Here is a 12922-nt window from a genome sequence, read left to right as displayed (position 1 = left end):
TCAGTTTCTTTGCTATGAATTTTTTCTTTCTTTTGTCTGTGTTGTCTCTCTCTTGATCAATTTTGATTTTATACCCAGAAGTTTCTTTTCAACGTGGAGTCCTGTCTGGAAGGGATTCTTGGCAGGGCAGTGTCAGAATGTTCTCAGTGGCTGGACCCTGCCAGCCCTTGGCCCTCCCCCTGCGTGCGCCGACCAGTGTGGTTACCATCTTCCCAGCGAATGCCGCGGCTCAGTCCAGGGCGTCCTGTTCTCTTGGCTCACTCTCATCTGGTTGCTTCCTCTTCTTCGGCAAAGATGCCAGATCTCCTGGGTCACATTTTGTGACTAGTGACAGTTTTTGTTTCTTCCCCCACTAAATTAAATTGGGGGATTTATAGGAATACCTCGGTATCTAATTTAAACGTAAAATCATTATTGTACATATTTTGATTTTTATGTTTTTGTTATAGTTTTATGAAAGAATTTGAAAAAATGAATAAATTATGCTGCTGCTGGACTTATTTTTTTTAAAATCTATGCATATTTTGGGCGGTGCCTGTGGCTCAGTGAGTAGGGTGCCGGCCCCATATGCCGAGGGTGGCGGGTTCAAACCCAGCCCTGGCCAAACTGCAACAAAAATATAGCCGGGCGGTGTGGTGGGTGCCTGTAGTCCCAACTGCTCGGGAGGCTGAGGCAAGAGAATCGCGTAAGCCCAATAATTAGAGGTTGCTGTGAGCTGTGTGACGCCACGGCACTCTACCCGAGGGTGGTACAGTGAGACTCTGTCTCTACAAAAAAAAAAAAAAAAAATCTGTGCATATTTTAAAAATTAAAACCAAAACTAAATTTAAACATTTTTACACTGTGTGTTACAGTGGGCTGTTTGCTGTTCCCAAAGCCTCATGGCTGTTTGTGTAAGGGGATGATGCCTCACTGCCCACAGCTGTGGGACCTGTACTGCCTACCACCGAGGGGATTCTTTTCCATCAGGCCTTCGTCAGTGGTCAGGAGTAGACTGGCATACACTATGTCTGAGCCTTCAGAGCCATTGCCGGCTTCAGCCTTTCCTCTCTCTTCTGACGTGAGAGGGGCCTCGGTGAGTAGAGGGAGTCCCTTAGCCTGACTCTAGAATGAAGGGACACGTGGAGTCAGAGTCAGCCGACAGATACACACAGTTGACGTGAGTGAGAGGCACACTTTTGATTCTGTAAATCTCTGATCATCACAGCACAGCATAGCTTAATTTGGGGGGCGTCTAATTTAGGAATGCAATTATATTGAATTAGAAATTTTGAGGAAAAGTGGTTAAAGATGAGGTAGACCAAAATTAGTAATCACTATGTATGGCAACATTTTTAAGTTCTTGGAAAACAAAAGGTGAAATCAGAACCCAGAAGCATCACCTACAGTCAGTGTCATGGTGGGAGCTTTCAGACTTGAAATTCTAAAATATGATTTAGATTAAAATGGAGCGAGGTTGAGCAGTGTACAAGAGGGGGATCCCCGGTAGTGCTCTCTCCCCCTCAGTCTCCCCTATCTCTGCACCCTAAGGTTGCTGCACCTTCCCAGAAGGCCAGCACTCCACAAAACATGCTGTGCAAACCCCTGGTTTTCAAAATTCAGCTAAAATGTAAAACATATTAAAATGTTAAAAAACAAAGTTATGATCAAAAACAGTATTACAACATTCACAGCATCAACCAAAGTGTAAAGTTCCTTAGAATAAATCGAACAAAATATGGTATAAGACCTTGAAGAAATCCTGAAAATTTACCCAAAGGGAAAGAACAAATTAAATTCAGAAAGATACGATGATCATGGGTTAAAAGATTAAATATTATGAAAGTGTCAGTTCCCTTTAAATGAAACTATAATTTAAGGATAACAATAATGAAACTATAAGCAGAAGATTTTATCAAACCTAAAAAATTGATCCTGGAATAAAGGGGAAATACATATGACTGAGAATAACCAGGGAACTTTTGAAAAAAAAGAAGGAGGGGGACTCAGACATTTTTAAAATAGAACCAATAGTAAAATATCAGGTGCACATGTGAGATTAAATGACGATATTTCACAGCCCAGAGAAGCATACATGTGGAGTGTTGAGATCGGTATTTTCCAGATCAGCGAATGCATTTTTACTTCTCAACTAATTGGCTATCTGAACACATGAGCAGGAAGTTACAGTTATGCTCCCTCAGGCTCATCTAGAATATGCCTTTAAATTGGGGCCTAGGGATGGGCACTTTTCCTCAAATTTCCCTCTTTAGCAGGAAGGAGACGGTGTCTACATGAGAGGACAGCACGTGAGGATTGTAAAAAACAAGGAATAACTAAAAGAATCTCATACATTTAGGCTTGAGGGAAATCTGAGCCACTTACAAATCTCAACTGCAACCGAGGATTGATTCTACAGCAGAGCCTGACGCTATGCACAGGATTTAAGGGAGGTTGATTTTGTCTCAACAGGTATAGGCAGCACACTGTCATGACTTAAAAGTGCATGGAAGTCTGTGCACTTTATAATGCAGTTTGGCAATGAGGCCAGCTATAACATAAGCAGTAGAACTACCTGGGAGTGTCATGATAAGAAGTAAATAAATGACACCCGGAGTGCTTCGGAGCAGAGCCTGGAACAGCCGGACTGCCCTGGAAAGGCTGCTTTCCTTCTTCCCCTCAGCTGTCTCCAACCAGAACAAATGCCTCTCCTGGGGTGGTGAGCTCACCATCAGCAGACGAGTTGTTTAACCACATCTTCAGAATGTTATAGCAAAGCTTTGAAACGAGGAGGACACAAGGATTAAGCAATCCCTGAGCTCCCCTTCGAATTAGAATTTCCGTGATTAAGTCCGAAACTTTTGGAAAGGCTGTCAAATGGGAATTGTGGATAACCAAAACTTTCCTGAAATTTCCAGCTCATTTTCCAGAGTAAATGCATCACCCATCATCCTACACAGTACACCAAATATTAGCAACACACACACACATGCGCACACACCCGCGCACACACACGTGTACACAGAGGCATCATTCATATGTCCTAACATAAATCTTTTTCCCACAATGACCATGGTTGTCAGCAAAAGAAATTCTCTTGTTCAGTCCAATGCACTTGGGTAGCCCAAATAAACAATAGTATAATACCCGGCATTTATTCAGCACCCTTTGGGGCAGGGACTCACACTTTATACGTATTTCTCATTCATCATGACCGCGTTCCTGGGAGACAGGCAGCTCCTCAGAGAGGCAGTGGCACCGGGCTTTTGATTCCAGGCCTGACTGAAGGACAACTGGTGCTTTTTCCGTGTCACAATGGCCAATTCTCAAGTGTCTTTAGCCTTCCACAGCCTGGCTGAGTAACCTTTCATGACAGGCTTCTGATGCCTCATGGAGAGTGGCTGTGCCTCTGTCTCTGCTCTGGAGTTTCTCCCCTTGTGGGTTAAGAACACTCAGGTTCTGAATGGCAAGCCTTGTATATGTTTCGGTGAGAGTACCCCTCAAATGTGAGCAACCTACCGGGGCTTTAGAGGTCAATGGGAATCCCAGGTTTATGCCGCTTACTGGCTGTGTGACCTTGGGGAAATGACTCATACTTCTTACCTGACCTAGAAAACAGGTCCAGGAAGACGTCATTTTCTAGGCTGTCACTGTGCTATGAAATACAGCATAGAAATGTCTTGGCATGTGGTTGAACCTGCATTTGAAATATTGATCATTATTGTAGGTGTCATCTTGCCCCCAGGCCACATAGCTCAGTGTTTATGCACAAGCTGTGCAGGGGGTTTGATTGTGTACTCCCCAAATTCAAGAGTTGAAGCCCTGACCCTCACCTATATAAGACTGTGTTTGAAGATGAGCTCTTTAAGGAGATAATGAAGTCAAATGGGTGGGCTGTAACCCAGTGTGACTGGGCTCCCTCTAAGGAGAGAGCACAGAGGGAAGGCCTCAGGGACACACAGGAAGAAGGTGGATGCCTGTGAGACCAGGAAAGGGGCTTGAGAAAAGACCAATTGTGCCGTCACTGTGATCTTAGACCTTTAGCTTCCAAAAGTTTGGGAAAATAGATTCTTGTTGCTTAAGCTACCCATGCTGCAGAATTTTGTCATGGCAGCGCTAGCAAATGAATGCATCCAGTTTGAGATACAGCCATAAATCCCAGACCTCAGGAGGACCCTTGGAAAGATCAAGCAAGTAATGTCACCAGGTTCAGGAGGACACCGAGACAGACAGAAGCAGTGATTACATAGAGTGAGTTAGTTGGATAAGCCCTTTGGCAAGAAGCAAAATCAAGGCCATTTCATTTATCAGTGGGAAGAATCAAAAAGACCAATGGATTTGAGTTAGAGGTCAGAGCCTGAATCTCACCCTCACCAGTGTTTACGGTGGAAACTTCAATAATGGCCTTTCAGTTTCACTCATGTAAATTCACCCATCATTCTCAGCCACCTAGACCAAGTTAATAATTCTTGATTATTCATGGAATAAACTAGTTACTAGTTTATAGTAGACATACTATAAGTGTTTCACTGATGTACTGAATCTTTTAGTTTGATTTGGGAATTATTCTCAAGCCTTCATTTCCAAGGTAGGTGAAAAGACAAATGAGCCATTCACTAAATATTGTTAATATTACAGTGGGGGGAAAGGGTGTCCTGGAGTCTTGGCAAAGGAAAAGCTCATGTCAGCATTTTCTACTCGGATGACTTGAACAGGATTAGAAAGAAAATTATGTTTTAACAAACAGCCAAATCTTCTCATCCCACAAGTTCTATGTACCTTGTATAAAACAAATATTGGACTGAGGGACGCACATAGTTTTTTAGTTATATATTCAGAAAAAGTGTTTGTTGAGAGTTAATAGTCAATGTCATTGATCCTCGCACAGAACTGTCATCACCTCAAAGTCCTCTGTCCATGGAAAGAGATGCACATCCTTCTCGAATCTTGTTCCTCCTCTACTTTCCTTACTAATTAGCACTTCCTCTAACCTAGGAAATACACGGGAGTCCAGTGTGTTGCCTACAGGTAACTGTCCAGCATTCATAAGTTGTTATTGTCTTATGATCGTTAATTTCCTATCAAAATAATTTGTTACCTAACCTGTGAATTGTGAGGACTAATTAATGTGTTTTAAGTGCTTTTGGATTGTGAAATGAAAATCCCATGAAAATGTCATGTTGTTATTGTGTCCTGACCCAATAAAAATTGTCAGGAAGAAAGAAGTGCCTTTGGAGGGCACTTCTGTGCCTGTGGGACTTCATAATAACAATAAACCACCCCTACTCTGCACTTTATCCCAGGATTTTGAGGAATTCTTGAGAACAGGGTCATATAATGTGGAAAAGTCATACATTTTTTTCTAATTTTGTCAACAAAAGTGACTTTGAGGTGTTCATTTACAACTTACAGCCTCAGTTTCCATTCTCTTAAGTGGTAAAATCTAAACAGTAATAAAACTGACCTTGTAGGGCCATTATAAAGATGAAATAAGTGGTTGGCATGTATTGAGTGTGGGACTTATGGGCAGAGGAGAGTGTGTAACTTCTCTGCTTTTACAAATCTATGGATATTACATATTAATAATTATTATTTCCTCTAAATATAAGAGGATGATTTTATTAAGCTCACAAATGTGTATGTCATAAAGTTCTCTAACACAGGGGCTTCCTGCGTGTCCATCTTTACACCTGACATAAGTTGTGTGAAGTCTAGTTGTGTCCCTGAGCCTCTGGCCTCGCTGAAGTTCCTCTTTTTCATGTGGTAATCCTCATCACAGCCTGCTTATTCTTATCTCCCCAGCTGAAATCTCAAGGTATCTCACAGCTGCTGACAACAGTAAAACCTAGCGGGCAATGCCAGAGTCACTTAAATAAGTACTCTCATTCATGCGGGCTTTCTTTTCTTTCTTTTTTTAAATTTCAGATTAATAGCAGATACAAACGATTAGGTGACATTGTCTGTGCCTGTTAGGTAAAGTCCAAGTTGTAGTTGAGCCCTTCACCCAGAAGGTGTGCCTAGACCCTGCATTGCACCTGTTGGGTGAGAGCGTATCAAACCTCCTTCCTGTGTCCCCTCCCCCCACTTGAAGTGAACTGTGTTTTTTTCTCCTGTGGGTGTGTAGTTTCATATTAGTACTGAATACATTGGATGCTTGCTTTTACATGCTTGTGGTACTTTATTTAGGAGATGTTCACCTAATCCTTCTAAGTAAATACAAAAGATGCAAAGTCTCCATCTTTATTTATGGTTGAACAGTATTCCATGAAATACACACACCATAGTTTATTTATCCATCCATGACTTGATGGGCACTTGGGTTGTTTCCCACAACTTGATGATTATTAATTGAGCTGTGATAAACATTCTAGTGCAAATGATCTTAAGGTAAAATGATTTTCACATGTGTTTTCTTTAAATTATCCAGGCCACCTTCCCTATGGGAAGGCCCAAAGGATGATATCCATGGACCTTAATAAAAGCCAGTTCCACAGGTCCTTCCTCTCTCTCTCACCTTCTCCTGCTTATGGGTTGTGCACCTGTTATTTCTGGACTCCCCACTGGCCCTCATAGGCATCCTCTTTTCCTGGGCCTGTGAGTAACAAATGGCTTCTGCTATTTTCTGTGTTTTGTTGTGGTACCTGACCAACACACCTAAACCTAACTTCTTCCCAGTCAGATTCCCTTTATAGAGTGGCTATATTGTCATGTGGCTACTTTCCAGAGAGGGACTTCAAGAGCAAATTGAGGAAAACCACAACAGTAAATTAAGGGTTTACTAACACAATGACTGTCCTCAGAAGCTCCTAAGCTTATACAGCAGGCACTGTTGTGTGCAGTGTATTCAAAGGTATGCCAGTTGTTTTAGGCAAAGGTTTCAGGCAACATATAAAAACAGAAACACACACATGCATCCTTGTTGAGCCGACAGTTCAATGGAGAAGACAGACAACATTGATGTCAAACAGTGATCAGGACTAACGGGGAAAATAAAGCCAAGAAAGGGAACAGAAAGTGCCAGATGTGGGTTGTGGGCTGCAATTTTAGCTGGAGCAGGAGAAGGGCCTCACCTAGGAAGGTGACATTTATGCAATTATTATGCAAAGGAAGTAAAATCTTTAATCACATGTCACGTTCTCAGTGATAGGTTATGACAAGTGGCAAGTGCCTTAACATGCTGCCAACAGTGTCTATGCCTGGCAGAGAGCCTGGCATGGGTGATGTGTGTCCTTTTCACAGTGCTAGGTCACATTTATGCATTTTTACCTGGAAGCAACCACAGTCTTTTGAGAAACTGTTCATGGAGAGTGAATGGTACATGAAGGTCTTTGAAGGCTCTCCTCATTTCCTGACCAAAGGCTCTATACTTGAAACACTTAATAGCACATTATTAGAGTGATAATGCTGAAAATACAGGGCCAATCATTCACATCTTCATGATCTTGAGATTTTCAAACACATCTGCCCATAACTTGCTGCATGTGGGAGCCCACGAGGTTTTTGACCACAGGTCTAACATCATCAGTCTGTTCTAGTGAAATGAGCTCAGGGTATGCTCCTGAGGAGCCACAGAAATCAAGCACACAGAGGCAAAGCTTTGGGTCTCTCCAATTTGTCTCTAGAAAAATTTGTGTGGCTCAGATGTCCCATCTCATATTAGATTCATCCCTGGAGGATAAAACCCAAGATGTGATAGATTTCAGTTTTCCCCATTTCTTCAACAGAGCCTGGGTCCTGAGTCTGGTCAACTGTCTCACCTGGGTGGGGAGGAATTGTGAGGGGAACAAAAAAACAGTTATAAGAAATTTCCCCATAGGGTTGGGTGGCCGGTGAAAGCTGAGGAGTCTGTACAGCATGACTGTGGTTTCTGCCAGCTCTGAAGATTGCCAGAATGCTTGCAGGGATTAAAAACAGGAAATTCAATGATCCACATAAATGATATTTTCCGAATGGTAATATTCCGCACATTTAGAGGACACAAACCCCAGAATTGTACAGGGAAATGGGACCCTCCTGGTCTTCCTGTCATGTCAATAACCTCACTCTGTGGGTCCTATGTCATTTTTTTACACCCACTCAGCCAGTGTCATGTCAATTTATGTAACATGTGTGCTGAGAATGTTGCCTTTATTGCTTGTCCCAAGCTCCTAGGGTCATTCCATGGATGGCAAATTAAGGTAGTTACAGAGATTTGGAGATAAATTTCAAGCTTGTTACAGAGGCGTATATCCTAGTCTCAGGATTCTGTGTTCAGTCTCTTCAAACGAGGGCTGTGGCTGACATCAGGCAGGGTACGTGGGGCACGGTGAGGACGCAAAAGCTGAGCACCCTGCCTGCTGGTAGGTCACAGCCTCGCCGGCAGTTTCACTCAGAATGTCTAGTTTTCTGACAGGAATATAGGAGGCCATCAGAAAATTTCTGGAAGTCAACTTGTAAAAACAATCAAGAGACTTTGAAAATATTTATTCTTTAAAGTAACTAATCTACTATTAAAAGTCTGTCCTATAGAAATTATCAAGCAGCTAGCTAGACAGAGAGATGTAAATAAATAGATTGAGATAGATATTCATTGCACCATTTTTCAAATTGTTGGAAAAGTATGAGAAAGCAAAACTATCCAATTACAGGGAATAATGAGTAAATTGTGGCACACAGTAAAACAGATGACGATATCGCCATTAAAAATTAGGTTTTGCTTTTTTTAAAACTAAAACCCAATAGTACAGTGACAGAAACTACACAAACAAAAATAGACAAATTGGACTTAATCAAAGTGAAAACCTTCTGCATGGCAAAAGAAATAATCATCAGAGTGAATGGACTCCTACAAAGGAAGAGGAAATATTTGCAGACTTTGTGTTTCTGAAAGGGGAGTAATACCCAGAATTTACAAGGAATTTAAACACCTCAACAACAACAAAAATAAATAACCCCATTTAAAAGTGGGCAAAGGATAAGAATAGACATTTTTCAAAAGAAGACATACAAGCAGCCCAGAAGCATAGGAAAAAAAATTCACAACCTCACTAATCATCAGAGAAATCCAGATTAAAACCACAATGAGATATCATCTTACACTAGTCATAATGGCTATTATTTAAGACAAAAAATAACAAATGTTGGCAAGGATATGGAGAAAAGGGCACTCTTTCCTGTACACTCTTGGTGAGAATGTAGCTTAGTCCACCTTCAATGGAGCACAAATGGAGATTTCTCTAAGAACTAAATATAGAACTACTCTTCATTCTGGCAAACGCATTACTGAAGGAAAAAGAATCATTGTACCAAAAAGATACCTGCATTCATATGTTTATCACAACACTATTCACAATAGTTAAGATATGAAATCAACCTATGTGTCCATCAGAGGATGACTGGATAAAGAAAATGTGGTGCATTTACACAATGGAATACTATTCACCCACAGAAAAGAGTGACAACATGTCTTTTGCAGAAACATGGGTTGAACTAGAGCCATTATCTCCTGGGAAACCATTCGGACAGAGAAAGACAAACCCCGCACATACCCATTCTTAAGTGGAAGCTAAATAATGTGTGGAATGATGAACACTGGAGACTCAGGGACATGGGGGAGTCTTATGGACTCACAGATCTTCATTTGGGTTGGAAAGATAAGTGGTTCTGGTAGGAGGCAGAGCAAGATGGTGGACCAGAAGGATTATTCGGCTGAGCTCTCCTAGAATGACTGGCGAGAAAGAGAGAACCCAGCCATACCTGCCATGGGGACCTTACCCAGAGTTGTAGCTCAGGGAGCACAGCAAGGAGGTGGTGAGCTTGATACAGCATACAATCTGGAGAAGGGGAAATCTGATGAATTAGGCAAATGATTGCAACCAGCTGGGATCAGCTGGCCCAGCACAAAGGAAGTCTTTCCATAGTTTTCTGTTGTTGGTGGAAACTGCGCATTAAGTGGAAAACTTGGAAGAATGGGAGGACTTGAACAGTTATAAGCAACAAGATTTGAATGCTGGTTGGAGTAGATTTACCATAGGTTTGGTGACTGGTGAGGTAGCCATACTGAGAATGCCTTGGCAGCTAGGGGGCTACCATTGGGGGAAGGTTGTGAGAAGATCTTAGCAGGGGCCTAAAGCATGGCCATCTTAATTTTGCCTGCTGGAATCAGATTCACTCTTGGGACAGGCTGAGGGACTCTGACACCCCATGGGAACTATAGTCAGGGAGCACTGTCTGAGAAGGAAATAAAGGGCATCCAAATGGGGACAGAGGAGGTCAAACTCTCACTCTTTGCCAACAATATAATCTTATACTTAGAGAACCCCAAAGCTCAACCACAAGACTCCTGGAAGTGATCAAAAAATATACCAATGTCTCAGGATACAAAATCAATGTCCACAAATTAGTAGCCTTTGTATATGCTGGTAACAGCCAAGAGGAGAAGCTAATCAAGGACACAATTCCCTTCAAAGTAGCTTCAAAAAAAGAACGAAATACCTAGGAATATGCATTACAAAAGAGGTGAAGAACCTCCACAAAGAAAATTATGAAACCCTAAGAAAAGAAATAGCAGAAGATAGAAACAAATGGAAGAACATACCATGCTCATGGCTGGAAAGAATCAACATTATCAAAAATGTCTATACTACAAAAGCAATCTACAGATTCAATACAATCCCCATTAAAATACCATAATCATACTTTCAAGATTTGGAAAAAATAATTCTTTGTTTTGTGTGGAACAGAAGAAACCCCCTATAACCAAGGCAATTCTTAGTAATAAAAACAAAGTCTGGAGGTATCACTCTACCAGACTTTAGGCTGTACTATAAGGCCATAGTGATCAAAACAGCATAGTATTAGCACAAAAAATAGAGACATTGGCATTTGGAACTGAATAGAAAATCAAGACATGAAACTAACATCTTACTGCTATCTGATCTTTGATAAACCAAACAAGAACATATACTGGGGAAAAGAATTCCTATTCAATAAATCACATATAAAAGACTGAAACTGGACCTGCACCTCTCACCATTTACAAAAATTGATTCAAGACAGATAAAAGATTTTAATCCTGGCATGAAACAATAAAAAATCCACAAATAAAGTGTAGAGAAAACACTTGAAGATATTGGCTTGGGGAAAGATTTTATGAAGAAGACTTCTGTGGCAATTGCAACAACAAAGATAAACAAATGGGACTCGATTAAATTGAAAAGTTTCTCTGCACAGCTAAGGAAACAACAACCAAAGCAAATAGACAACCTTCAGAATGGGAAAAGATGTTTGCAAATACCTAGGTTCTATAGAGAACTCAAATTAATCAACAAAAATGACCCCAAAATCCCATATGTCCTTGGGCAAGAGATATGAATAGAACCTTCTCCAAAGCAGATGAATGGCTAACAACCATATGAAAAAAAGCTCATTGTCCCTAATTATCAGATAAATGCAAACCAAAACTACCTTGAGATATCACCTAACACCAGTGAGAATGGCCCACATCACAAAGTCTCAAAACTGCAGATGCTGGCGTGGATGTGGAGAGAAGGGAACACGTTTACACTGCGGCAGGGACTGCAAACTAATACAACCTTTTTGGAAGGAAGTATGGAGAATCCTCAAAGAACTCAAATTAGAACTCCCATTTGATCCTACAATCCCATTACTGGGCATCTACCCAGAAGAAAAAAAATCCTTTTATCATAAGGACATTTGAACTAGACTGTTCATTGCAACTCAAATTACAATTGCCAAACTGTGGAAACAGCCTAAATGCCCACCAACCCAGGAATGGATTAACAAGCTGTGGTATATGTACACCATGGAATACTATTCAGCTACTAAGAAAGATGGAGACTTTACATCTTTTGTATTAACGTGGATGGAGGTTACATTCTTCTTAGAAAAGCGTCACAAGAATGGAGAAGCAAGAATCCAATGTACTCAATTCTAATATGCAGGCAGTAGATGAGCTAATACAGGGGGCCGGTAGGGAAAAAAGCAAGGGGGAGAAGGGGTAAGGGAGGCGGATGGGAGGTCACAGTGTATGACACACCTTTTGGAGGTGGGACACAATTATAAGAGGGACTTTAACAAATGCAGTCAGTGTAACCTAATTCTACCCTAATTCAATGAATCACAAACAAACAAACAAACAAAAACCCACGGGTGGTTCTACAATTCCGAGTGCTAAACCTGGAAGAAGGTGATCGTAAGTAGCACCATGCATCTCTATTTCTACGACAGGCTCTTATTTGGGATATGCAGCGAATATTTCAGGCTCAGCCTCAGCAAAGTGTCCAGTCCCTCAGGCATCTGAATGAAGGTCCACTTCTGAACACCTGAAGCTCCCATAGCCTGTTCACTCATGCCCTTGACCCTGCGGGTCAGTAAATCCTGAGACACCAAGGTCTGAGAGCAGCACCGCAGCCACCAGGCCTCTGGCTCTGTGCCTGACATGAGCCTGAGCTTTACAGGAACAATTTTGTGTTCCACAAAATGCAAATCGTAAAAACCAAGTTTGCAAGATGATTCGAGGAGAAACGAGCTAATATGTGTATAAATTGTTCAGTGTGTGGCATGTTGAAAGCAATATTAGTATTAACAGTATTTCATTTTTCCCCCACTTACTGAGCAAAAGGATTCTATGAGGGTCACTATTTATTATTTGGCTTAAGTTTAAAGGGTGGGTTTGACACTGAGAGCTCACACAGCCAGTAGGGAATAATATCTACCCTCCACCATTTTACTCCAAGTGGCAGGAAAGGTGAACGCCCTGCTGGTTTGGGGACAGTGTCAGCCCCTTCTATGTGACAGCAGCACAGCTCAGCTGCTTCCTCATCCCTCCTGTGACAGCTCAGTCCTCTCTGATGCCTCCCGCAGGCTGGAGCCCACGTCAGGGACAAAATGGTGACATGGGCTGGGGTGACCGCACTCTGGCCTGGCAGTTCTTATGTTCTTA

The sequence above is a fragment of the Nycticebus coucang genome, chromosome 23 (genome assembly GCF_027406575.1).
Source record: "Nycticebus coucang isolate mNycCou1 chromosome 23, mNycCou1.pri, whole genome shotgun sequence".
NCBI lineage: Eukaryota > Metazoa > Chordata > Mammalia > Primates > Lorisidae > Nycticebus > Nycticebus coucang.
Note: the sequence above shows the minus strand (reverse complement) of the source record.